We start from the raw sequence: 27,063 nt of genomic DNA, 5'->3' as shown, positions 1-27,063 counted from the left end.
CAAAATAAAAATAGGAGATGTTCTCAGTCTTCACCAAAGGAGCCCATGCTTGTGGAACTTGGAATTTAAAAGAAAATACCTTCAGAACTTTAATACTTTAGAATTAATTCCCCCCTCCCCCAATCCTATGATCAGAAAAAAAAACTTTAATATGGTAATTTTTTACTTAAGGATTACAACCCCAACAGGGATTGTAAAGATGTTTTCAAGGAGTCATAGATTTTACCCTTGCTTTTCCTATCTTTTCTAGAACTTGCAGTTGCAAAAAAAATTCATCATGTTTACTTTTTCCATGCACAAAACTGGGGAGAGTTGAGCGTGGAATTAGCAATGTATTAGCTCTGAATGCACATATCTATTGTAGCCACAAATGATGAACATTTTAGAAAATATCCTGCATAATCATCACGCTCAGCAGAGGAAGCAATTCCTAGGAAACAACACAAAATATCCTTGAATACTTTCAAAGGATTCTGAGTCAAGAAAGGTGAAATAAGGATTTCACCTTAGGCCTGTTTAACGAAAAAATGAGATGGGAAATGACTTAAAAACTCTGCTTTAAGGGTAGTACATCATACTGAATCCTTTTTGCAATTCTTATACTTCAGATTCTAAAACTCTAACCCTCTGCTACAGAGTACTTGGCACATTTGCTTTCTAAGAGTGGAATTCAAACTTTTCAAAGCTTTGCATAAGGAACTTGTTTCTTTTTGCTCAAAAAATGAATGAGAGATATGAATCCTTTGATTCAGAGAGTAGCTTTATTTTGTGGAGAATATTAAGGGATTTTACTGTTGATATTTTCACATTAATATACATTATTTATCTCCACGGGGTGGTGAAAAAGAGAAAATTGCAAAGACCTACTGGGTGGCAGGAAGTGGGATTCACTATAATCAACAGCAGCAGGGACTCTTTGAGGTTGTATTGCAAGATACATTCAAGATTTTAGCAGAAAGAAAATAATTGCATTTAATATTGTGCTGGTGGGAAATAACATAGAATCTTTTCCAGCTTTTAGACTTGCACTCAGATTTAGACTCCTGCCCTTAAGATGCAGAGATACTGCTCCTTAAGATCTGGAGACATTATTTTTTTTAGTACACTTAAGCAGAGGATGTCCTMCTACTGGCAAGCTAGAGTTTTGTGCTATTTGCAAAATTTACTTCAAAAATTTACCGAGGTTTCGTGAACATACTCACTGGACAAAATAAACAGCTCTGTGTTCTGTAACCAAGCTATTATCAAAACACAATTAAGTTTCTGTCACTATTTTTTTTTAATTTTATACAAAAAACTCAGAAATTATAGGTGTTCACAGATGTTTGCTAAAAATTTCTTTTTAGGTCAAATCACTATACTCCTTACACAGTTAAATCTTCCCTTAATGGATGCAGTTCCATCAGAGTAAAGACTGACCTGATAGGTTGAGGGAATATTTGAAGGTTGTTATTATGAAAAAGTTGCAGGTCATATAAAGGTTTTCTACACCTAAGACAAATGAAAATATGTGCACRTGATAAGCTGGCATTGAGGCCCAATTTTATCTCATATAACGCCAGGAAATTAAAAGTAGCTGTCTAGTCTAAGCTAATTGTGCAAAATTCCTTTATAATTGAATACATATATACAGAGAGGTATCTCCATAGGCTGTTTAAATCTTGTCCTGTATGCCCRTAAACATCTGAGGTAGAAAAAATGAACCGGCCACTGGTGGACTCTGTCCCTTTTTCCTGAGAAGGATCTAGAAAGCATTTAGACTAGATACCTACCTTTTACTGACCAAAGCAGGTGAGATGAATTACACCTTGGAAAACTAATGCAACCCTTGTCTAGTTTCATCAGTTACTTTTTGTCATTCTCATTCTTTTTGTCAGTTCAGAACAGGGATCCTGGGGCAGATCTGCACTTGTGTAAAATGCTAAAGGACAGTGATAATTTACACCGGACGTGGACCTGTCTATTCGTCGCCTCTGAGTCCGGTTGCACACCTCAGGAACGCATACCAAATTATTCTTCAAGGCAAATTTGTTAAAAGTGCTCTTCTCACAACCTATTGTTTTATTAATTTTCTACATAAGTAAGAGTACAGTACATATCTATAAGGGCATATTATAAGCCTCTATAATATGAAAGATGACAGTCTGGGCTTTGTATTGACTTAGACCTACAGGTGTCTGCAAAAAAAAATGTTAATGGGGAGATGTATGCTGGAGGAAGGGGTAGAGGGAAATACTCCTCCATTCAATAACAATCTTCTTAAAAGTCATATAAAGGCCAAACTGATTGTTTCTATTTGTAAAATGTTATATATATTTCACAAGCTGAAATTCCACAGTCACTTTAGGTAGAGTGAGGGCTGGTATCAGGCAATTTACCTTCCTTTCTCCGTCCTCAGTGCCAGCAGTAATACTAGGTAGCTACATATTCCTTCAGCTGAAGAAACTGATCTGGATTTGAGGGGCAAGGAGAGTTGTGAGACAGAATAGTGCAGCTACACAAATACTAGTGCTGGCACAAGAGGGGACAGAGGTGAGTGAATGGGTRCCCATACGGAATCCTACCACTGTTTTTAGCTTAAAGAAAGTGTAGAAATGCAGCCTGTGGATGTGATCCTATAAGCCAAGGATGTGACCCTTAAGCCAACATATATTCAGGTTGACACATTCTTACCTTCCTTCCTTTCACTACCAACCAGCATTTCTATTCTTTCTCCTGCATCAGCAGTAACACCTACATAAATATGCAGTAACCAGTTCAAGAAGATGATTTGTCTGGAAGCTAACCTCCCCTCCCCCCCCCAAAAAAAAAAAAACAAAACAAAACAAAAAAAAAAACCCAACCAAACAAAAAAACTTTTCAGCTAGATCTGCTCCACAGAGAAATTCACAGAATGATCAGACAGGATCTAGTGCCAGCAAAACGGAGGAGGTGGAAACACAAAGCTAGAGGCAATAGAGAAAGAGAGGACAAGGCAGCCAAAGCTCAGATCAGCTCCAGCTGTGATGGACCCAGACCCAGAGCCAGCCTGACAGCTTACATGCTTCCTCTAAGACCTATGCACTTGCTTTGAAAACACCATGATACAACGAGTAAATACATGGAGTTGAAATCACCGGGATGCCTAATGGAAAACAAGAAATAAAATCAGGAAGCTTATACACTGTTATACACTTACTTATACACAATTAAGACAAGAAGCAAGAAAAAAAMCATGGTCTTAAAGCTACATTAACGTAGTTTCTGCAGAGTATAATAGGCAAGGACAAATCATTTCTGACTGGAGTATGGGAGCTGTATTTACCAGACTTTTGAGAAAATTTCCACTTCTAAGCCTTCACTCTGTAGCTTTCACCTAACAGGAAAACATTAGCATTGGCTTCAGAAAGCATTACTTCTGGCTGCAGGATACTGTGTCATCATTATAAAACACTATTCTGTACATCATTATTTTTTTAGACAACTAAAACAAAATGAATTTTGCTACACAGTTGTTAAAGGAGGATAAGGCAGAGATATATTCAGATGGATTGGAAAAGATTTGGACTGAGAAAATCAGGATCCAGTATTTGAATAATCAGTGTAGCTGGAGACTAGACTTCCTCTRTGAAAGTACCTTAACCTTGCCATTCCACATCCATCAAAATCTGTATCTTTTCTTAGTTGAGGATAAGTATGTTTTTAGAACAAACAGATGTACCCTAAGTTAAGCTTGAGAGGACAACCAAGATGAGAAATGATGAAATGTTGCAAAACTAAATTTAAAAGGGAGGATAATCTTTACTCGGGGGAAGTAAGAGCCATCAACAACAGTAAAATCTTAAAATAYTACATTCGATTCATAAATAAAAAACAAAGTCTCGTATGGTGACTACAACAGCAATATTAAGAAAATTACCTAAATCTTTGTAAAATAGGCATTTTCCTGAAGCTTTGATTATTGTAGCTAGACAAAAGCTATAAGGAAGCTATAAAGGATGGGCATGTTAAAATGAGAGAGAATGAAATTGGCTATCTGCAGCTAACTTGGATTAAATCAGTAAGCCAGCTACATGGAGACTGATTCAGAGCACTGCGATATTTGATTATTTTATATATGTGAAGTACAGAAATAAATAAATAGGTACTAGTTAACAGGTGCATGATCTTCCATCTGTAGGCTGTAGAAGTTTGAAGAAAGCTGAAAACTATAACTGATTTATAGGAAAAAATATAAGAAACGATTAGAAAGTTTTATACTGATTACTTGACTTGACAAGAAGGCCCTGAATAAAGGACTGTAACAGACAACAAAATGATGCTTGGCGTTGTGAAACCTCTATTCCTAAGCATGAATATAGACTAGCAGAAAGGTCTTTGCATCCAACTAGGATATCGTAGTATTTACACATATGTTTGTGCTCCCAACGTTGTAATATGTTCCCATACTGAACTACAAAGATTCTAGGACTTCTGCAAATACCTAGGAATTTTAGTAGTCCTGTATAAATTATATGAGGACATAATGCCATAAAAAGGTTTCAGAAAGTTAAATAGAAGGGTCAAGGCATGTTAAAGATTAACACAAACATTTTAACACATGGTAGGATAAAAATATCTGCTTCTGGAAGACAGCAATGTAGAGCATCAAAGAAAGAGTGCAAAGGATACTTCAAGGGGAAAATGCTGGGAAACAGTTGTTGGAAAGGAGAGGGGATCAAAAGTAACCCACAAGCAATCAATCTGTTTTAAGACTTGGAGAATTCTTGGATTACAGTTTTCTAGAAATAAAAGCTACTCAGAAACATTTTCATGTGTGACTTTCCCCAGGCCCTGTGTACAAACGTTGAGTAGAAGAAAGGAAAGGAATTAGACTTTTGAAGCTTTGAGTACTGGCCTGCCCTGGCTGAGATTATAAAGCAAAGTTTAGTTAAGTAAATTCAATTTGGATGTACATTGATTATTTACAGGTTAGCAATATTGCTATGACAAATTTTCTGTGTTCTTGGGCAAGCAGATAGCATCCTAGGAAGGGAAAGATATATGACAAGAAGAAGAACAGGTTGGCATCTCTGTGCTGGAAAAAAGAAACATTAGCTTTGATTATATGACTGTACCTCTTGCGCCCTTCTGTTTTGCTTACGGAAGATTTGGTAGCTGTCCTCAAAACTGAGTTCTCATTAATCAAGCAGATTAAGTTGGTTGAACTCACACCGCATGTAGGAGCACAGCTCAAGGATTCAACCACACCTAGTGGTTAAGCTTAAACAGATTCAGCATCTGAACATTTTTCCCTATGGAATTTTAAAGACCAGACAGTCTTTAAAAAGAAAAAAAAGAGCACAGTTGCATTCATCTTTCCTGTCTACAGTATTTCAAACTAGAAATTAAGACTCCTGTCTGCATCAGTCAGTACTCACAAACAGCTGATGACAATTTCCTACCAAAATGTGCAGAGATTTTAACTGATAGTCTTTTTAATCAGTATGTTTTAGTATACAACTGTGCACCTTTAAGTAAAGCCTAGAAGTACAATCTTAGAAACTGTTTCAGGTAAGGTTTTGTAATGAYCCCATACTGTGTACCACAGGCTTACTCAATCCAGTACGCCCCCTCACGGTCCTACCACTACACTGAATTAAGATATGTATACAGAAAACATTCTAGTAACACAGCTATAAAGTTATCACCTTGATTTATTAGATCACATATATATTCCAAAGCAATAATATTTACCTTATCTAAAATTTAAAAGACTGTTGTTAGTGGAGGGAGATCGCTAGTCTCCTTTTGTGACTGGTTTGTAGACAAATGTGGACATCAAATATCCTCGCTATTGGATGGTTGTCACTGGGACCATCTATAGGTAATGAGCTTTTAAAATCTGCTGGATTGGGGCTCACCTCCAGTAATACCCTAAGAAATAGGTCCTTTCCTTATTAGAATGTTTGGACACTCTCATCCCTCAAAAGAAAATTCCAAAGAAAAATCACAGTGAAGTTAAGGTTGCAAATGCATATTAGTGCACTGAGTATAAACTGCCAGATAAAAACAGTAAAGAGAAAAATCAACATGCCAGGACACTAAAAACTGTGGTTACATTTCCATAACAAACTGAAGTCATGTTCAGCTGACTCCCAACATCTTAAATCTCCTGTGGAAAAAGAAATGAAAGGCTAAACTCCTAGCTAATAAAAAGAAAACCAAACAAATCCCTCCATCCTAAATTGTCATAAGCTTATACAAATCAACTAACAACAAAGCAAGAATATTAACTTAGTTGCTTATAAATAGTGTACAAACTTTAAGCTATACTACACTGAAGATTCACTTTTCATGCATGCTGTGCTGTAATAGGCTTAGATATCTTTTCCTGCATAATTATTAAAAGTCCTTTCAAGTACTTCCACATGCTTTGTATATTTCTCAAGAATTGTAAGTTTTGAAGTTGAGAATTCTTAATTAAATTACATATAGTTACAAATTATCTTTTGGTGTCATACAATTTTAAAGTAATTTAGAAATGGAATAGTTACCTATTTCTGTGTTGAAAAGTTGTACATTAAAATGGAAATGGTTATGATTCCAATCTGCTACTCATAACATGCAGAAATAATATATATCCATAGTTCTGGTAGTGCCCATGGTACATGGGTACATTGTAGGTCCTGTACTCCATTATATTAGCTTTTACCAACAAAAACATTTTCAAGCAATTTCTCTAACCAGAAATTTATCAATTGAAGTTGGAAATTTTGTCTATAAATCAAGAAAACAATTTCACTATCAATGACTTTCTCTCTCACTTCAAAGTATCTATTGCACACAGAGACTTCATTAAACTGGATTGAAGAAAAAAATTATACAATAGTATTTGCCTTTCATGTTGCAATTTTAATTTACTTCAATATATTATCACATACTTCAAAATCTAATCAATTCAAAATATTATCACATACTTCAAAATCTGTAATCGAAACCCTTAAATTTAAAATTCCTTACCTATTTTTCACCAATAAAAAAGTACTTCAAAAACAATTGTTCTTTTAATAATATTGCAAATATTGTAGTTTCATTAAATAAAATGAAATTAATTACATTGCTATCTAAGTAAAACAATGTAAGCTATAAAAAATAAAGCCATCATCAAAAAGTAAATAAACAGCCTCTGCACATATGCTAATTGTATTAGGATTACAAAAGACTATGTTATCTCTGTTCAACTGCTCAATAATTCAATATTCACAATCCATTTTTACATTCCCTATATATGTTCATCCATTTTTAGCTGTATTTTGAAATTACTGTAGACGAGAAACCCCCGCCCACAACTGCATCCCATTACCTCAGGCACTACTCATACCAACAGAAGATATACAGGAAAAGGCAGATTCTGTCTTGAAGAGTTTGAAGTTTCAGACAAGAAAGACAGAAGGTACAAGGAAAGTATATAACACATAAAGAAAAGAAGGGAACACATGGCCAAGAGAAACTAAGCAAAGTCTGCCCCATCTCATGCTGTCCTGTAACACAGAAGAATTGTTTCATTTCTGTCTGCATTCACATAGCTTTGCTTCCCTTTCTGCAGATCTTAGGCCTTATTTAAAATTCATATTGAGATAAACAAAATATTTACAACCTTTATACACTTTTTTGCATTAAAATCTAATCATTTCTGGCTAAGCACCAAGTCCCAAGCATCATTTGTCAAGACCATAATGTGACTTGCTATTAATATAGCAATATTAGTAATAATATCTTTCTTTTACACAGTATATATGGAAGAACACTTAAAGAAACAAAATTTCATCCATTCAGTAAAAAACGAGACTACCATGATATCTTCTGAAAATGGGGATCACAAAAATATTACTAGGGAAATTAATTGCTGCCATTAATGAATTGATAAATTAAGGATTAGGAACTTAAGGGAGAAGAAGGGTAGTCCCTTCTTCTCCCTTAAGTTCCTAATCCTTAATTTATCCATCCACCTGTCAAGAAATATGTAATATACAAAGTATATAATTCCATTACATTATAATAATTGTATCAGATTATGCATGCATTCACACTTGTTTATATATATATGTCTATGCATGGAGCCACAGAAAGATAAATACATATATAGCAGATAGATAGATAGCTATGTGCATTTCTCAAGAAATCAAAACATCCTGAAAGAAGAAAATAATTCCTTSGTTGACTATGCTAATTGCCTATTAGTGAGCCTCATTCAGGCTTTTCTTAGGAAAATGCACCTAGTTGTGAGTTTTACTATGGATATACATATTTTTTAAAGTTAAAAACAGTTCTGAGCATTTGCACACTTACGAGTGAAACTAGCGCCTGTTGTAGAAAAGAGCTAACAGAGGCCAGCACAGTACAGAAAAGYTCACTTCTTCATGGTCTTCCCGAACCAGCGCTTCCTATGTCAGTCAGTTCTGCTCTGTGCAACGCTTTCTTTGCTTTGCTGCTTCTGTAATCCTAATCCTTGCCTGTGTGACAAAAGCCACTAGTTTTGTGACAATCAAAGCAATACTGATCAGCAGTACAGATGTATTCCCAGCAAAGGTCAAAACACTCATGGAAATAAGGAAATCAAAGCCCGCTCCAAGACCTAGCCCCATGCTTTCACATGACTTCAGACAAAGTGTCCCTTGCTGCCTGTGTGCTGTAATCTTTGATCAACATCTTTGTTCTGCTTCAAATGCGCATGGGTATCACCATTACAGTCATCAAATTGCTGTTGCGGCCAGGTTTTCACAAAATGATAGATTAAAAAATGGGAATACAGTTTAGCAGATATGCTAAACAAGATAAATTATTTATTCTGTTGAGCTCCATATAGTATTAGAGCCCTGAAAGAATTTGGCAGCGCTGTACATACTTTCCCTGACAGGTAAATTCAGAACAATCTTTCAACCAAAGGTAAGATTTTATTTCAGATGTAACCAATCCTTATTCTTCTGCTGTATTTCTGCAGGCATATATACTCACTGTTGTAATTTATCTCTCACCAAATCACAATTTTTTTTCTTTTGTTCAGCAGAGATTTTTTTGTTGTTGTTGCCTAAAGGCACCAGCCAGAAGAATAAACAGTTCCAAGCAAGTTTCCCTTACACAGCCTTGCACATGCTAAAAATTAACCTAATAAAGCCTGATCACAAATGAAATGTGCTTGTTTTTTTTCAGCTCCTAAAACAGAAAGTTTTCATTTATCCTGACATAAAAATGATGAAAATCTGTTTTTAAAACTTTGCAAAAAAAGTCCCTTAGCTGTAAAATGGAATTAAATGTCCTATTTCTCTGTAGTGAGAATACTCTGAATGATCAAAATGCATTTAAAAACAGAAAGCAAGAATTTGATATAAAATGCATAGGCTTGTCAAACAGAAGGAATATTACTAATATCAAATTCAGTGCTGTTCATTTTTACTTTCACTAGTCCACAATTCTCCTGATTTGTATTAACTACATTACTGCCACTGATGAGTCCCTTTGCTACTGCATTTGACATGAAAATGAACAGAAGCCTAATTTTAGGAACACTGTAAACATTCCACTAGCAGCATCTCATAGCAGTATTTCCAATACGCAACAAYGTTTTCCTCCTAAATATCAAGGAGATAACAGTTATTAGTTATCTGCATTCATTTTTAAAAGTCCAGACCCCCCAGATTTCTAAATAACTGAAGCGAGCTGAGCATCACTATGGAACTGYGGGCTCAAACCGTTAAGATAATCCACAGTGCACTTTGCAGGCTCCACAAGGCACTCCTGACCGGGTGCCTCCTACATCAAGTATCAAAGCATCTGCCTGAGTTTGTAACACGTGAGACAGGAGTCCAATGATTCATTCGTTACAGACGTTTTCCTTCCCTTCCATTTTCATGTTCTTTTTTTGTCTTTTGTACGCGTTTGGTTCTTCTCCCTTTCCTAAATCCCAGAACATATGGTAGGAGCTTATCAAATTGATATATTTTTCCAAATGCCCTAACATAATTCACCCCTACCCCAAATAAATTGTATTACATTGAAGTGTTCAGGATTTTTGACACTCCTCACAGCAAAACAAGTTTGCTCAAACTTGTCTGATCACTCTTTGGTACATCCAAAATACAACTGCTTAAGCAACATCTCATCAATGCAGTTTTCAGACTCAGCAGGTACAAATTATTGAAACATACAGTTACTTGTTTTCCCAAGATTACTCTTTTCAGAAAAGTGGCATTGCCAATAAAGAAATATTTTTCAAATCCCAACACAAAGAGCAGCTATATGGTATCTTTAAAAGTAATTGCATTCACTTCGCAAAAATAAATCTGCTGCAAATACTATTTCTGCTCTACCTAGATAGAAACAGAACTACAGAATGAGTACTTATTTATCCCATTCACAAAGAATTTCTGCAGCATAATTGCAAGGAAAACCCTGACCTCTTGAGTCCTTATGCTTTAATCGCTAGACCAACATAAACACTCCACTGCTCCTTAATAATTATTTTCTAAGAAATAAACAGAGCATGCTTGCAAAAGTGTAGACAGCAAACTCAGAAACAACTCTTCAGTTGCTTATACTTCAGATACAAACAGTACACAGTCCATAATCCACCTGGAGTTTTCAGAAGGTTTTGATGACAATACTGTTCAAACACCTCCTCTAAAATGTTGAGACTATGAGCCTTCAATATGTCAGATAAATAAAATCTTATTGATCTGAGGTCAGGATTTCAGCATAAGGCAAATCATGCAAACTTAAGGCTTTCCTTTGTCTGGCTACTCCCCTTGCACTTTCAAACATGCAATCTGTGATCCATGAGACTTAGAAAAAAATCTCAAACTGTTTTCCTTGCAATTCAGCACATCCAGATAATACCATACTAGAAGGTTATTACTGATGCTTTGTTTGCTCATGCTATACACACAATCTATTATACGTAATCCCTGGATGTTCTGGATGTTTCTTGCAAAAATTAAAGAACCTTTGTTTCAACTCAAAGTTTCAGCAAGTGAAAAGCAACTGCTAATACAAAAACATACTAGAGAAAACTGTAGAAAATTGTACTTCCTTATTGCTACTACTTTTACAAATTTGCCACAACAAATCATGTTAGGTAACCTCAACAAATTGTTTCAGGTACCTAAGATTAAGATTCACAGTGCTTTCCTGGGATATATCTACTCTAATGGTAGAGTTGTACCATTAACTCATTAAGTTTATTTAAAAACTGTTCCCCCATTTGTGAGACAGTTAGTCTGCAACCTACAGTCTGTTTTGTAAACTAAGCAACTCTATTCTTGTTCTGTGTTCAAGCAATGCTTAGGATTTGCCTAGATACAAAAGTGAAGCTTAATTGTACTGACCTAATTTAATCAGCTCAAGCCCTGTACTGCAGTGAGATCGTAAGGGTGCTTTCTACAGGTAAGGTTCCTCATGTTAAAGAGCAGGGACATGACTCTTTTATACTATTACAATTAGATCCACACCCAGGTTACACCCGAGCAATATTTTCAATAGAACATAATACCATAGCCAAAGCACCTGCATTGTTTTAGAACATATGTTTAGAACAGAACATACATCTGAAAGCGCAGGTGATCTTCAGAAGCTTCTGTAAGAGATTCATAGAATCATAGATTGTACTAGGAACATAGATTCTATTACTTTAAGACGTAAATTTTAGTCCTGATGTAAAGTTCCAGATCTAACAGTCCTGCTCTACCAGAAGAAAAAATGGCCCTAGTACTGGCAGATCCAGCTTCCTGAGTTCTTGCATCATGCTGATGGATGAGAAGTGGTTCTATTTTCCTGGTAAACAAACACAAACTTCAGATGCTTTTAAATAGCATTTAGAAGGTGTTCACGTGTTCCTTAGAAAACTGAAAGATGCCAGCAGGTCACCCAAGTTAACAAATCCTAGTAAATATTTGAAATTTCAGAAAGTGAACATCTTGGAATCTTTTTCAATTTAGGATAAGATTTTTCAGAATTTTGCAAAATATACTGGCTCTTTGCTACACATTAGCACTGGCACTGAACTACAACAATGCAAAATATTAATAATTTGAAATGTTCTTAATGGAAATATCTAATAAGAAACTTTAATCTTTGATGGTAATTCTTTTCTTTCATTATTATTAATTCGGTAGTGATCATGGATCTCCACCCTTAGACCCTAAGAAAAGAAGAAAATACAATATTTAGATATTACATGGCCCCTAAAATATGTAGTGTCATTTATAGAACTTCAGCAGGTATAAATGGTTTTAATGAATAAGTTGCTCTGTTAGCAATGGAAATATTCTCAGAGTGGCTACCAGTAGGTTTGTGCTGGATCACTTTCATGTAGGTCCCACCAAAAAAATTGCTATTCATTGATCATATCTCCTATGGCCGCTCCCTCCACTTTCCCCTGATCGCTGTAATACCACGAGCTTTGGTTCTCCTTAGCGCTTCACCAGAGTCTCCAGCCAGGTATGCAGCTAGGAGCAGGGCCAGGTGCAACACATGGCTCACACAAAAATGAAGTCAAGCTGCCTGGATGACTAGTAGCCCTGCTGCACTCACCCTTAGGCCTAGCCACACACAGGAACACTTCGGATCACTCTCTTTTTATAAGTAGTCACCAATTTTTTGGAAGCTTGTAAAAACTTGAAGATTTTAAGACTCCCGCCCCACTAACACATTTGATTGGAATTGGCCAAAATTTTCTGAAATGGAGACACAGACAAAAAGACAGATGAAAGACAACTGCAGCAGATGTGTTTCTGTGAGACTTGATCAAAATACACTTGACAAAGAATGTATATRTATCTAGTTTTTCTGGAGATAAGTGATTGTCATGCCTTTCTGCTTCCACATTGCTGAACTTTGTTCCTTTACGTAAAGATAATACATGAGATCTCACACTACATAGCCACAATAGTTGGTAGTAAAATGGTATGGGACAATATCTATGGATTTGTCAAATTCCACCATCATCTCCACCAATATTTCAAAGTGATCCACATGTCAGTAGCATAAAAACATATTAATTATATGGATATAACAACAGAAACATTTGCAATGCAAGACTATACAAGATAGTATGTTATAGGCTCCCAGAATATTGAGCAACAGGATACGGAAAATCCCAGATGAGTTTCCAACTGTGGGCAAATAACATTGTTTGCACAGCAGCTGTTTGCATGTAGAAATTTTTAGGTATAATATTATTTCCTCATCAAATTTGCCTGTAGATTCAGAGAGGCAAAAACACACTGAAATGCAAGAGTTAGGTATCTATGCAAATGACAGTGCATGAAAAGATTGTATGCTGTTATTCATATAGGGGCAGGTTTAGCTCAGTTGATTAGTGTGTGGTGCTGCTAACACCAAGGTTGTGGGTTCAGTCCCTGTATGGGCTGTGCTGAGGGTTGGACTAGATGATCTCCAGAGGTCCCTTCCAACCTTACCAGTCTATGATACTCTATGATATGAAGGTGAAAATCTTATGAAATTTAATGTATGACAGGGAAAATACAGAAAGACTTACGGATGACCATTTAGATTTCTCTAATTTCTGTTACTCACTGCCTCTCAGTAATGGAGGCAAGTGCTACTCTAGTCCAAACCACTGGGAGCAGACAAGCAGTATGCTGCATGCTAATTCAATATTGCTTTAGCTCCATCAGCCCTGAAAGTTTTAAGCAAAGTACAAAGCATTTGGAACTGTAGTATATTTACTATTGTTAGTATTTAAAATCTTCATTTAAATATAACTTTTAAAAGTTTTATTAAGGAACACTTACTGGTTATTAAATCACTCCCTGCCCCATTGCTCTACAGGACAACACTGCATGCTCATTCATCCTCTTCAAGGCTCAGGTGGCCTAACAGATCATGTCTGGTCTCAGCCTTGACTTGCTAGATATATTTACCTTATCACTACCATTTCATATGGAATTATTTGTCGGTTTCAGTGCCATTCCTTTCTCATTAAATTTTTGTCTTTTAATTTCATTTTGCCTCTTCCAGGAATAAAGGAATAAAGGAATTGAGAAATTCCAAATTTCATTTCATATGGCTTCTCTCTCTTTATGATAACCCCCTAGACTAGCCAGCCATTCTTAAAAGTACAATGGTGCCTTCCTGTGTACAGCCGTCTTTCTCCAGATTTCACAAATAAGAGCCAAAAAATTCTTAACTAATACGGAATTTCAGCTTAGATGGTCACAAATTAACCAGAGAAGGGCATATGTTAGTTTAAACAAATTACTCACATTTTCCATTTTTGGTCTACACCATAAGAAATTAGATAGTTAATTTTAAATGCAGAACTTTGTACAGTGTGCAAATCATGTCTGTATGTCAAAGTAAAATAACAAACCTAATGAGGAATGTTAAAAAAGCAAGATCCATTAGTTTAAAGATACATGGAAGCAGCCAAAGATGACAAACATGCATAAAATTCAAAACATGATGGAAAAGGGAACAGGCACTGAACCACATAAATCAGTGTTTTGAATTCTATTTCTCTGTGGGTATAATTGTACCTTAGTTTCTTATAATGATTTATTGAGGTAAATAGTCTGTATGGTTTAACAGCTACAGCTTCAAAGTGTCAGGCACAGACTCTCCTTTATTCATGAGGCAGCTGAGTATTGGGATGTGAATTAGCTTCTGTATTCTGGGACTTGGCAAAGTTTGTTTTTAAGGTCCTTATAAAGGATTCATGTTGATGCAGCTATTCAAATGTGAAAAACACTGTGCTGTAATGGATGAAATAGAAAAGCTTTACAGTAATTCTGGAGGCAAAAAAAGTAAAAACATTGAAATAAACCATTCAGAACCACCTTCAGCAAAAGAAAGCGATGCCCTAGAGTTAATTTTAATTCACTATATCATTTTGGGGAACACAGAAGAAAACTAATTTCTTGATGAAGTACAAAAGTGTGAASGGACTCCAGAATTTACATTCAGGTTAAACTAAAATGAAGTATGAAAAAGAAATGGTAGAAGTTTTAAGCTATGACATTCACACTTTGGGTTGATTGCCAAACCACACATTCTATTGCTCTCAGACCAGGACAAACCAACCATTAACTAATCAAAAGAATCATCATCCATGAAAGCTATGATGGCATTTTAACAGTTCTTAATCTATTAATAAGAAAGAACAATTTGCAAAATATATTCCATCTTCTTTTTATATTCATAGGGCCACTCTTAGCAGAAATTTTATATATAGGCTCCCATGGTGTAGAAACCCTATGAAAGCCATGAAAATTCAGTAAGCTTCCTTACGTGCTGTGCCAAGATATTCAGCAGGAACTTTGGTCGTTGCCAAGAAACACGTGTGCCTCAGATACAGAAGCTCTGCATGTACCGGTATTTCAACATTCCTGGAGAGAAATGTGACCCCTTGATGCATACACTGGTTTGCTGGCACGCTTGCATTCCTCCCCATCTGTCAGAGTGGCATTCTGCCTTCTCACAAGGTGGGATGCCAGTTTTGGAGTACAGGTGCCAACCAAATATAGCTTTAGACTAATACTCTGCAAAATGTGGCAAATCACATTTCACCTGCAAGAAGATCATCCTACTTCTCACCCATGCCAAATTAGGCCTGCATGCTTCATTAGCAAAGGGGGTCATCTTCTGAAAATCAGAGGCAGCACCAGAAATGCTGATTTTCTGTACAACGTCTCTTAGCTGGGAGCCTTCAGCACCAAGGTTTAATTTACAAAATGCCAAATTTCCCTGACACTGCAGACACATCCCTTTTCAGAAAACTGCAATAGACCATGGACAGAGATATGCTGAATTCATCCTTCCAGACCAACTTCTGACAAATTCCATTTTTTTTTAACAGGGCAAATGGATTAACAGTGGAGGAAAAGTGTAAGTAAAGATCTGAATTACCTCTTAGGGGGGGTTGCTGACAGAACTAAGAAAGCTCCCTTTATTATGGCTGTCAACCCCCCCACACACACCAAGAACACTTGTTTTCAATCACCAAATTGCTCATATAATTTTAAAATTCATAAGAGAAAATCATATATTTATATTAGAAAAATTGACACAAGATATAAGAACTGAACAACTATTATATGAAAACATTCAAGATAAAATGATGATACTAAGTGATGATATGATAATAAATGACATTTTCGTATTCTCAGAATAAAATATATTTTCAARTCTTTCTTTAATAAAAATATTTCATGCAATACTAATCTAACACAAAAACCTGAAAATTCTGTTGACCAATAAACAGAATAATCCCAAAGTAATATTGGGATTAGCATAGCCTACTTTATAAATGTACACAAAAAAAATCAAGCATCATTAGTTTAAAAAAAAATCACCTGCTTTCAAGAAACAATTCACAATTCCTTTGTTGGCAATTTACTATGACTTCTGCTTTATTTATCCCAAGATGCATCTGCTATATCAGCAGCTTTAGGCGATTTTGTTAAATTGACTATCCAAGAAAAGAGTCATATTATGCTTAATTCTGAATTACTTAGGCTATACCATTGCTATTCCCAAATGACAAACTCAAAGTTATTAATTTGCCCTAGCACAAAATAAGAATTCAATACATGAAATTCTACAATTATACTTCAATACATTAAGATGCAGAGTCCTGCGTCTGAGATGGAATAACCGATACAACAGTACAGGCTGGGGGCCAACTGGCTTGAAAGCTCATTTGCAGAAAAAACCCTGGGGATCCCAGTGGACAGCATGCTGATCGGGAGCCAGCAGTGCGCCCTGGCAAAGAAGGCCACAGGCATCCTAGGCTATGTAAACAGGAGCATGGCCGCCACGTCGAGGGATGGGATTATCCCCCTCTACCCCTCTATTTGGCACTTGCAACACTGTCTCGGGAGCAGTGTCCACAGCTTTCATCTCCCCAGCGCACGGAAGCCATTGAACCACTGGAGCAAGTCCGGCAGGGGCAGGAGGATGCTTAGGAGGCTGGAGCACATGACATATGCACGTGGAGAAGCTGAGGGAGCTGGGTTTGCACAGCTGGGAATAGCAGGTGAAGGGRAGATCTTATTTCTGTGTAGTGGAAGTGCATAGAGAAGATGAAAAAAAGACTCCTCACAGAGGGGCACAGTAAAAAGACAAGAAGCAATGGACACAAGCTGTAATATGGGAAACTCCRTATCAATATAAAGAAAAACATTTTTTACCAAGAGGCTGGTCAAACATTGGGCCAGGCTGTCAAGAAACACTGTGGCATCACCATGCTCGGAGACGATCAAAACTTGACCAGRCATGGCCCTTAGCAACTTGATCTAATTTGACCTGCATCAAGCAGGACATAGGACTAGTTGAGCCTTGGAAGTCCTTTCCAACCTACATGATTCTATTCTTCTATGATATACATGATCTATGTGATACAATTTTGTGTGATATACATACCATTTTTGACAATGCCAGACACAGGAACATTTATGAGCACTGTACTCTACACACTCACTAAGCTATTTAGGGACAGCACACAGCTTTTCATTTAAACAAAGCAAAGACCACAACTTCTGTACAAAATTTACTTCTAGCAAATTAACAGCATTATCCGTGGCATTTATACTAAGCCTTTTCACTTTAAATCTCAAATGCTCTAGAAATAAGGCACTATTTAAAATAGAAAAAAGGCCCATGCATGCCCCCAGGAAAACAAAGAGGATGGCATAAAGTCAGTAGAATAGCATATTTTTCTTCTGGCAATTGTGCCTGTATGTCACAACCACTGTCCTCATCTAAAGCTGCCCTCTAGGCAGGGTATCGCAATACTGTTGCATTTTCATACCTATCATAAATATCACCATATAAAAAAAGGACATGATCTTTCATGCCTAGGTTAAGTAATACATTCAAAGTCTATTCTTTCAGACAATTAAAAATATCCTGATGCTTGGGCTACAAATTTCTACTCTCGAAGCCAAAATGCATATAAATTGCTGCAGTATTGCACCTGCAATTTAAATGTTGTTTATCATAAGAGAATGCATACTCAAATGTTAAAGTCAACTGCAGTGTATGCAGAGTGCGCAGTAGGTTCTTGGCAAAATTGCCAGATAGTTTATGGTTTATTAATTCTGTATATAGCTTGAAAAAAATCACTACATTAATTTTAAAGAGCTGATGCAAGAAATAAGAYATTGGTCTTGAATAGGTAGGACAGAGTAATAAATTTTCCTTTTTTTTTTGTATTTATTATAATCAGTCAAAGCCAATAGCCTGTGACTGATGCCCAGTTAATAATCCAAGAGCCCAGTATGTGGACAAGGTAWCAGAACAAATTTCTCTTTGTATGTCCTTTTGTGTAGTGAAGACGTTAGGGTAACTAAAATGAGCAAAAATCAGAATTGCCAAGGAGACATGTCTACTTTTTAAGTAACGTAAGACACSAGCACACATACCAACCAGCTGCAATGGATCTGATTAATCTTCTTATAGGCTGCTGTAAAAAAGAGGGGTAATGAATGATCACATATGCGGAACATATGCTATCAGGACACAAATTAATGAAAATGTTTTTGCAGGAGGAGAAATCTTTGTGATACTGTGGCAGCAGATGGTATTGTGGCGTAGCTCTATCACAGAGATGCAGATTATTGTTAGAACAGAAAAATCTTAATCAGTCTTCAGAGTTTATTTGCACATTGGGTGCATATGAAAAGTCTAATGTGTTCCACTCAGTGTGAAAGTGAAAAAGCCACATTTCTTTTCAAGAAGACTCTGACTATATAATTTGAGAGCTATGCATATATATCAGACTGCAGAGTTTTGATGCATCCATTTTTTTCACACCTTGAAAATCTTTTTCAAATCATTTGGATTGAATGGAAATTATCAGTGTAAAGATACCTGGGTTTATTTCTTATTCCTTTCTACTGACCATTTCTACAAATATCACTGAAGTCCTCAGCAAGGAGCAACTATTACAATCATGCAGGGTTAGGAAGGAGAACATGCACAGCCACTCTTTTTCTCATGTGCATTACGTTTTCTTTTAATTTGTGTTTGCCCATATAGTAAAAAGTTTGAAGGTATTATGAATAGGAGTAATCATTTGAACAGATAAATTCTGTATACAGACAACCTTCCCTGAGTTCAGAGACTTTGCCTTTCACAGCACCACAAGCCTCAGAACAGAACAATATCATTTTTGTCCATCCTCTTCTATTGGAGAGGTTGTCCTTGACTATTCTAAGGAGTGGTTTGTTCATGCCATTTTCAAATTACTCACTAATTTAAACTCCCTAAGAAAAACAGATGGAAATGTTAGATTTCTATGAGGTTTCTAATTTTCCTTCAAATATTCTGCTTTACTACAGATAGGTGAACCAGAAGATATATTAAAGGAAGGAACTACTGAGTTTCCAGTCTAAACAAACACATTCATTTTGATAATCCTGAAGATGTCTCATCATTCTGAGTCACGGCAGAATAACTGAATTTGGCAGATATTTTCTGTGAAATATATTCTCTTTATTGGTGCTTTCATGTGTTGGCAAGCAGAAAAGAAAAAGAGGGAAAAGAAGTAAAATATATATAGTTATATCCTCATTGCAATAAAAATGTTTTTTCACTCAGGTACAATACACTATTCATTCAGTGGTAAACGAAGAGGTCTCCTCAGCCTAATATGTTGTAAAATCCTCACAGAAGCCAACTGCTTAGTTTACTTATTTTGATGTAGCTGGTTGACATTAACTCCAACTAAGAGATCCATGATTGGCTTTGACTGGCTATGTGGACATAAAAACTCTCTGTGTCTTTTCTCCACTAGGACCATACCTAGAGAAAGCTGGCCTAACTTACCTCTTGTGACGTTAAAAAAAAAAGTTTCTTTTTTTAATCTTTGTATTAAGGAAAAGGTCTAATATATACAGCAGTACAGCAAGCCTGAACAGTGCTAGGTCGAAGGACATAATCTCTCSTTTTTTTTGTTTTCTTCAGTTGTTAAACAGGGGCAACAACTTTTTTTTTTCTGTAGTATGAATAATAAATAGGCTGTTCTGCCAGCCCAGAAATAAAAGTAAGTGAAGATAGTCTTCTTCGTATTGATGTGCTGCCTGTCTTGTTTATGACAAAATTATTTTGTTTTTAGAAGGGAAGTGTTCTAAGAAAAGCTTTTATAAAAGGTACAGGAATATAAAATCCATTTCAGGATGAGGACTTAGCGACCCCTTATTTTGTTAGTTCTTGAWAGGGCTTTTTAAATGTTAACAGCTATGACTGCCTTCCCTCAACTGATGCTCCCTTCTCAGCAAACCTTTTGTTGACATCTCTTTGTTTGCTCTTAGCTTCTCTCCTCTTCTTCTCAACCCCTTAAAACAAAACTTAGTAAGAGCTTGGAACTGAACTTTTAGCAGACATCATGAAACTAAAACACACTGAATAAGTACGTTGCATAAGCCAGATACCAATAAAAAACAAATTCTCTCACATCTCCAGTGATATAGAGAGTATTTTTCACTCTCCTCTGTGGCAAGCTGCATATATTGCAGAGACAACTACCACGCAAAGCTGGTCAGAAAATAGGAAGTATTTTCAGCTAAATTATTCTGTGCTTAAAGTGAGTGTTTGTGTACATAGGTAAATTTTTTTTTAGTTCAAGATGAAAAAAAAAAAAAGAATTGTCTAAGCTTTCCTATAGCAGCATTCTCTGCCCCAGTGATAGCTACTTCAAGCATCTGAAGTTCATTACTAACAATTTAAAACTCCACAGTACTTGAGAAGAGGTTGATCCTATTTTATATGCTGATGTCTAGTGGCATATTATTAGCTACAGTAGTCCAATTACACTATAGCTAATATTTAGCAATTTTACATTGCTTTGAACACACACTGTGCAATTATCAATTAAATTCTTACCACTGGCAAGTAGATATATTATCCTAATTTCACAGATAAAGTAGAAAGGTGAGAAAATATGCCAAAGGCCACTTAGTCTTGGACAGAGCCAGAATGATAACAGGGCACGATTTGATTCCAAATCCATGGCTCCCAAGCCAGGGCTATCCAATTTCTTGGTCACTGTATTATAGTTTTATTACTGCTCCTTTACACAGTGGCTGCATGGCAAAGAAATCCTTACACATTACACAATAAAAAAAGTGTTTCAGCTGCCAGACCTATGTCTGCTTTAATCTACCCTACTTCTCTACATAAAGATCTCAAAAATTTTTTTTTTTCAGAGAGCCTACCRAAGATTATTCAAGGACAGAAATGCTTCTGCAAGATCTACTTAAGCCTCTGCTTTCCCATATTTTGTTTTCCTAAGCTGTTGTCTGCCTGAACGTTTTATAATAGGTATTACTGAGGTTTGAAACTTGGAAGTTTCAGCTGGTGTATACAGTCTTTATTAAGGTAGTTTTTCTGGTATTTCACATACGGAGTGGATGCCTCCCTGTCCCCACCACCAAAAATGGTTCCCATCCGGAGACTAGAGCTTACTACAGAAGCGGAAATACAAAGAAAAGTATAAGACTGAGAATATAATGGTACACAACAGTGACTAAATTTGTCACCTCTTGGTCATTTCATCTCATCTCACCCACACCTCATTGTTTGTCTATCTCTGTTCATATCTCTGTTCTAACAAGAAACCTCAGAGTCCCTTCCTCCTGTTCTGAAGCAGCTGACACCTTGATATCTGCATCTTAGCTGGTTTCTACTTACAACAAAATCTTACCTCCTATGTCTTCAATGCTAACTTCATAATAGTCTCTTTTGAAGGAGTATACCAAAGAAATGTGGAAAATGCACATAATTATTACCCAGGACCCTTACCTACTATTTTGTTTATATGCCAAAACCGTTCCACAGATTGGAGAAGACAGGTTTCTTTCTAGAAGCCCAATATTCTTTGTTTTCCCATGATTCATARTATTTTTCAGTTCTTTGAAAGACATCAGCAAATATAAATTAAACTCTAGAGTGATAGGATTTTCATAACTCTGTCCTTTCTATTTCTTCCATTTCCCTCCATTTGCTAGCCTTCCTGGAATTAAATAAAGCTAACTAGTTCCATATCCTCAGAATTATCTTTACTCCATAAAGTTAAGTGCAACGTTTGCACAATCTGCTACTGGGAGAATTCATATTTTTGTCAGCAGTCTGATCACTCCGTTTTTCAGTTCTCCCCGTAAGTAAATGGACACCATATAATGCTAGTTACATATATTTTTTTAATTAGGTACCTTTCTACTGCAAGATCAGAACATTTTTATTCTAAGGAATAAGCTAAGGAAGAAAATATTTGTAAGAGATCCTTATTAAAATGTCATCTRCACATCATTATTCAAAGCACAAGCAAAACTAAAAACAAACAAAAACTATTGCAGTAAGCCATATAACCAATAATACATTTCAGCTGCCCAGAAAACAACTTGAATTTAACAGAAAGCCACAACTCAGAGACAGTATCTATTTTAGAGTTTAATAAATATTCTAATTTTCTTTTGCTTCCTCCCCCAAAAAAGGCAATACTTTTCAATTTGTCCCATAAGGGAACTGTTGCCATTAAGCTAAAATCTCATCCTTTTWTCTCTTAAGGAATAAATCTTTAGGCAGAATAGTACAGGAACTGTACTAAAAGTTTAACATAAAATGATGGAAAATATACAATTTCACTGGTATTTTATCACCACAATTCCTAATTAATTAACACACTTAAAAATACAGTTAGATACTACAAACTCCTTTTTTAATTTACATATAAAATGATACCATTTTTATATTTTTACATGAATTTTGTATTTTTACACCCTTTCCATGAGAAATCATTTTCTAAAATACAACCATTCCAATTAAATTAAGCCACCATCACAGTAATTGTAAAATAAAGTATTTTACATATTTAATACATTAAAATGGGATTCAAGTTGTAAATACAATATTCTCTTACATTAATGCACCTTCTATTCTTTATCATTGTCAAAAAACAGATTATGGAAGTTCTGAACAATAGGTATAACAGCTGTGTCTTCGTATTTGATTCTGTACCCTTAGGTAACATAATACATGTGAATATGAATTTAAATATCACTATCCTAGTGCTGTTGTGTTTGAATAATAATCGAAAATAATGACTTCCTACAGATGCCTTTAAGTCYACCTACCTAGGGCATGCAAGGATATACCAGCACCTCTCTACATTACTAGATCTGCTGAACTTTATACTCCATTTTCCAGAGCGCTTTCTTATCAGCTCTTCTTTAATTGTACTTCAGTCCTACAAAAGAATGATGGGGATATCTGAATAATAAAGCACAGAGAAAATGTTAAAAATTATAAAAGTGACTGAAGAACATAATTGTCATCCTCAAAAAGCAAAGTAATGACACATTTCTAACTCTATGAGAAGGAAATTCATAGACAAACCTAGCTAAGAGCAATTCATCCCCTAAGTACAGGACTGCTCTCAAGGTCAATTCTGAGCAGAAGCCTGATTTTAGAAACCCTGTAGTAAAATTCTATTCACTACAGGCACAGCATAGGAAAACTACCTTCAGGAAACTAAAGTTAGCCACTACTATATCATCCCAAGACCCTGGAAAGCAGGACTGACACCTTGCAACCCCAGCTCCGACCTTAACCTAATGAGTTCATAGAACCAGCCCCCACCCCTTTCTCTCTCTTCCTCTCTCTCTGTCTCTATTTCTCTCTCTCTGCCTCTCTCTCTCTCTGTCCAGGAGGGTAGTAAAATCCTGACTTTTAGCCATTCTTCAGCTGCTTCAGCATGAAGAGAAGTTACTTACAAGGAACTGAATATCCTTTGAGAGGTGCTGGCCATCAGCATCTTCTCACTGTGTGTAGATAAKTATGTTATGGGCTCTTTACCTCTAATTACTGTTTGCAGAGTGTGGACTTCTGCTTGCACGTGACTGACTGCACAAGGCATTAATAGGCACAGCCTACCTTGTCCCCCTTTTCCTCTAACCTTCAAAATCCCAAAATGTCCTTGACGGAGGATGGAGCTAAAGAGGAGAGTGGGTAGATTGTATGGGTGCGCGTGGACCTCGCACCTCAGAACTCCAGTTTGGTTGAATGTACACATGCATGCACAGGTGATTTGTAGATTCTCCCCCACCACCTCCTCAAGGCACATTTCTTTAAAGAAGGATGTTGSAGAGCCCAGAAAGACACTGTCTGAAAGACTGCCCTGTTAAAAGCTGCACCAGTCTCCCTACCCCCTCCTTGGATACAGCTGGAATTGCACGTAACTATTTTGAAGATCTCAGGACTGGAACACAAGACATGCTACAAACATCACCACAATCCRATGGAGCGTGTTCAGATCTGCAACCCATCGGGGCACTCTCTAAACTGAAATCGTTATACCTCGGTATCTTTCTGACAGGGAGCCAGGAAAGATGCAAGGCATCTTTCTGAGCAATTCATCTCACCCAAGTAAAGAGGTAAGAGTACGTCTGACTGGCAGCCATGTGGAAGCACTCTTTAGTACCAAAAGACATAAAGGAAAAAAAAAAAAGAAAAGAAACAGGCAGACCGCACTGCTTAGATGGAACTTGGAAATAACCTTGGGAACGAATTTAGGATGACTTCAGAAACTATCARTCAAGTGTGAGGTCTGCCATCAGGACCCACAGATTCTCCAGCCTTCCACAGGAGAAACAGCTACCCCTCATTTTGAATTTCTGCATCTCAGAGGGCTGACAGGTTTTCCGTGTCAACAGAGACCTCGTGCAGAAAATTATCCAAGCTTCTTATCTGAGCAGAAATCATCTGTATCAATAGGTCTGTTTGTGGCTGAAGACAGACAATGGAAAACCTTTGCCACCACTGGAAAGAATCTGGAATTAACCAAGAAACTGTTATTCTAAAGGCCCTCTRAGTTCATTAGAGTTTGTATACAGCTGAAAAATAGCCAGATAGACAGATACTACCCTCTACCCTGTGGATCCGAACAGTCAGGCAGGGGCTATCCACTACAATATCCAAAGACTTAGTAGCTCCAGTGTGAAATGTTTGAATATTGTAGTGACAAAGAAAAACAATAAAAATGAGAATAAGAACTTGAGAATAGAATAAACTAAGGGGAAACAAACCACTAAAGAACATGCTAAGAAATGCAACTTAGATAAAATTGCAAGTTAAAAGGAGGCTCAGATTCAAGCCAACCATTGAGAAGAATTAAGATTTTGGGCATATTCTGCATGCTGTTTGGGCAGAGAATGTAGGAAGACTGAGAGGACAAGCATAGATAATTTACAGGTACTGCCAGTGATCAAGTCAGCAGCTCAAGTGACTGCATTTACGCACAAAGACAACAGGAACATATAGACTGACAACCACTCAAAAAGACCTAATTAAGAAACTAAAAAAGAAAAATTTAACTATTTAAATCAGTTGTTACATTCCTTTTGAGATGACCGTGTACATTTATTTGTGATCATTCTTTTCATTTTGAATAGTCTATTTGATTTTAATTTCAAAAATCCTTAAGCAATCAACTTTAACCTTCAATAAGTCAAGTTTAAATTGCAGTATGAATTAGCACACGCCATTTGCACGTTTTAACATACTTACTAGGACTGCTACAACATTGTGATTTAGACAAACTCACTATACAATTGAGGAATGAAAACAGAATGGGTTTTCTTAACATGAAAGAAAGAAGATAAAGCCCTGGAGATGTGACTGTATATCTTCTTGTCCAATAAATCTAAGAAAAAACTCCAGAATATTAACATATTTTATGGCRATCTGTGTGAGAAAACACTAACTTAGGGCTAGTCACTAAATTTCTACCTTGTACACAGCATATACAGATGAGATGGACCCTACGAAAGAGAGAAGAGAGAAATGGCCAGAGCAACTGAAGGGTTAACAGAAAATATTTGGAGCTCTGAACACAGTATCTCCCACTGATAGTAAGTTGCCAGTTTCCACACAAGGTTCCCTGGGTACTGGCAGTACCTGTAGGTGGGGGAAATCCCAATCTTACTCAGGCATGTGGTTAGATCGGACTTGGGATATCAAGCTAGAACTATGGAACAAAGAAGATTACTGAGGTGAACCAAGAAAAACTGCTAATCTTGGAGGCAAAGGACAAGAAGATCGTTAAGAAAATACCCTAGAGGATAAGATGGAGAGGGTAAGACGTGGTAGGTACACAAAGCCAAGCAATGTCAGTCAGGAAGAACAGGGGAACCTGTTCCATTCTGCTTTTGTCCCTACTGCTTTCCTCGTGCTGTCAGCTRTATCACATCTCTGTAGTCCTAAACGCTTTGCCCAAGATAACTTACCTAAGTATTTTTTACCSCCTTTTAGTCTTCCTTTCTCTCCCGCATTATGAACCCACCCCTTTCCCCTCTTCAATGTAAAGGGCTACAGCAGCTTCTCCTTTTGCCTGCTCTCACATGGAAGTGGTCTGCAGATATAAGAGAACAGGAAGACCCCTCATCTGAGTCCTGATCCTTCAGCACCAAGAAAGGGAAATGGTTCGGAAAATCCCTAGGGCCCCTGTGAGCACAGCTGTTGTGCAAGACTCCAGCACGCGGGAATCTGCAGCCACCTTCAAGCAACCATCCCRTGGCTTGTGATGCCAGGACACAGTCAGGAAGGGACCAATGCCATCAGTGGCCTCCACAGCGGCGGCCCCACACACTTTACTGCAGCCCAGGCTCGCCCCGTGCTCGGGCTCTCTGGCACTCGCCTTCCCTCACCGGGCATTACCTCAGGCTCACGGCCCGCCGCTTGCAGACACGCGCTCGCAGCCCACCACACGACGGCGGCAACGTAGCCCCGGGCCAGGGAACTACCGCACTCCCCTTCCCTAGAGGCGCTTAACGCCTGACCGGGTCGTCCCTACGGCTAACACGGGGAGTCGCAGAAGTCTGCGGCCGYCTCTGACTCTGGCGCGGCTGCCGACACGACAACAGGCGCCCAGGCGTCCCCCTCAGGCGCCGTGCGGGCAGCCAGGACGCCGAGCGCCTGCCACGGGCGGGGCCACCTAACGGCCGCCCAACGGCCGCCCGCGTGCCCCGAGCCCCGCTCGCCCGCCCCCAGAGGCGGAGCGCGGCGCCGGCGCGCGGCGCCGCCAATCAGCGC

The 27,063-nt window shown here is 37.3% G+C and overlaps 1 long non-coding RNA gene across 1 annotated transcript in view; it reads left to right on the top strand.

Moving 5' to 3' along the window:
- The window catches only part of LOC146588894 (uncharacterized), a 30,111-nt gene extending 8,292 nt beyond the window's left edge, over positions 1 to 21,819 (top strand). The window contains exons 2-3 of the long non-coding RNA XR_014897319.1: positions 15,833 to 15,861; positions 21,183 to 21,819. This is a non-coding gene — a long non-coding RNA (uncharacterized LOC146588894). The remainder of the gene's footprint in view (positions 1 to 15,832; positions 15,862 to 21,182) is intronic.
- The last annotated feature ends 5,244 nt before the right edge of the window (positions 21,820 to 27,063 follow it).

This window comes from Rhea americana, unplaced genomic scaffold, assembly GCF_003343005.1.
Source record: "Rhea americana isolate MKP2758 unplaced genomic scaffold, rheAme1 scaffold_49, whole genome shotgun sequence".
Lineage (NCBI taxonomy): Eukaryota > Metazoa > Chordata > Aves > Rheiformes > Rheidae > Rhea > Rhea americana.
The sequence above is the reverse complement of the archived record's forward strand: the minus strand, read 5'-3'. Positions and strand labels throughout refer to the sequence as shown.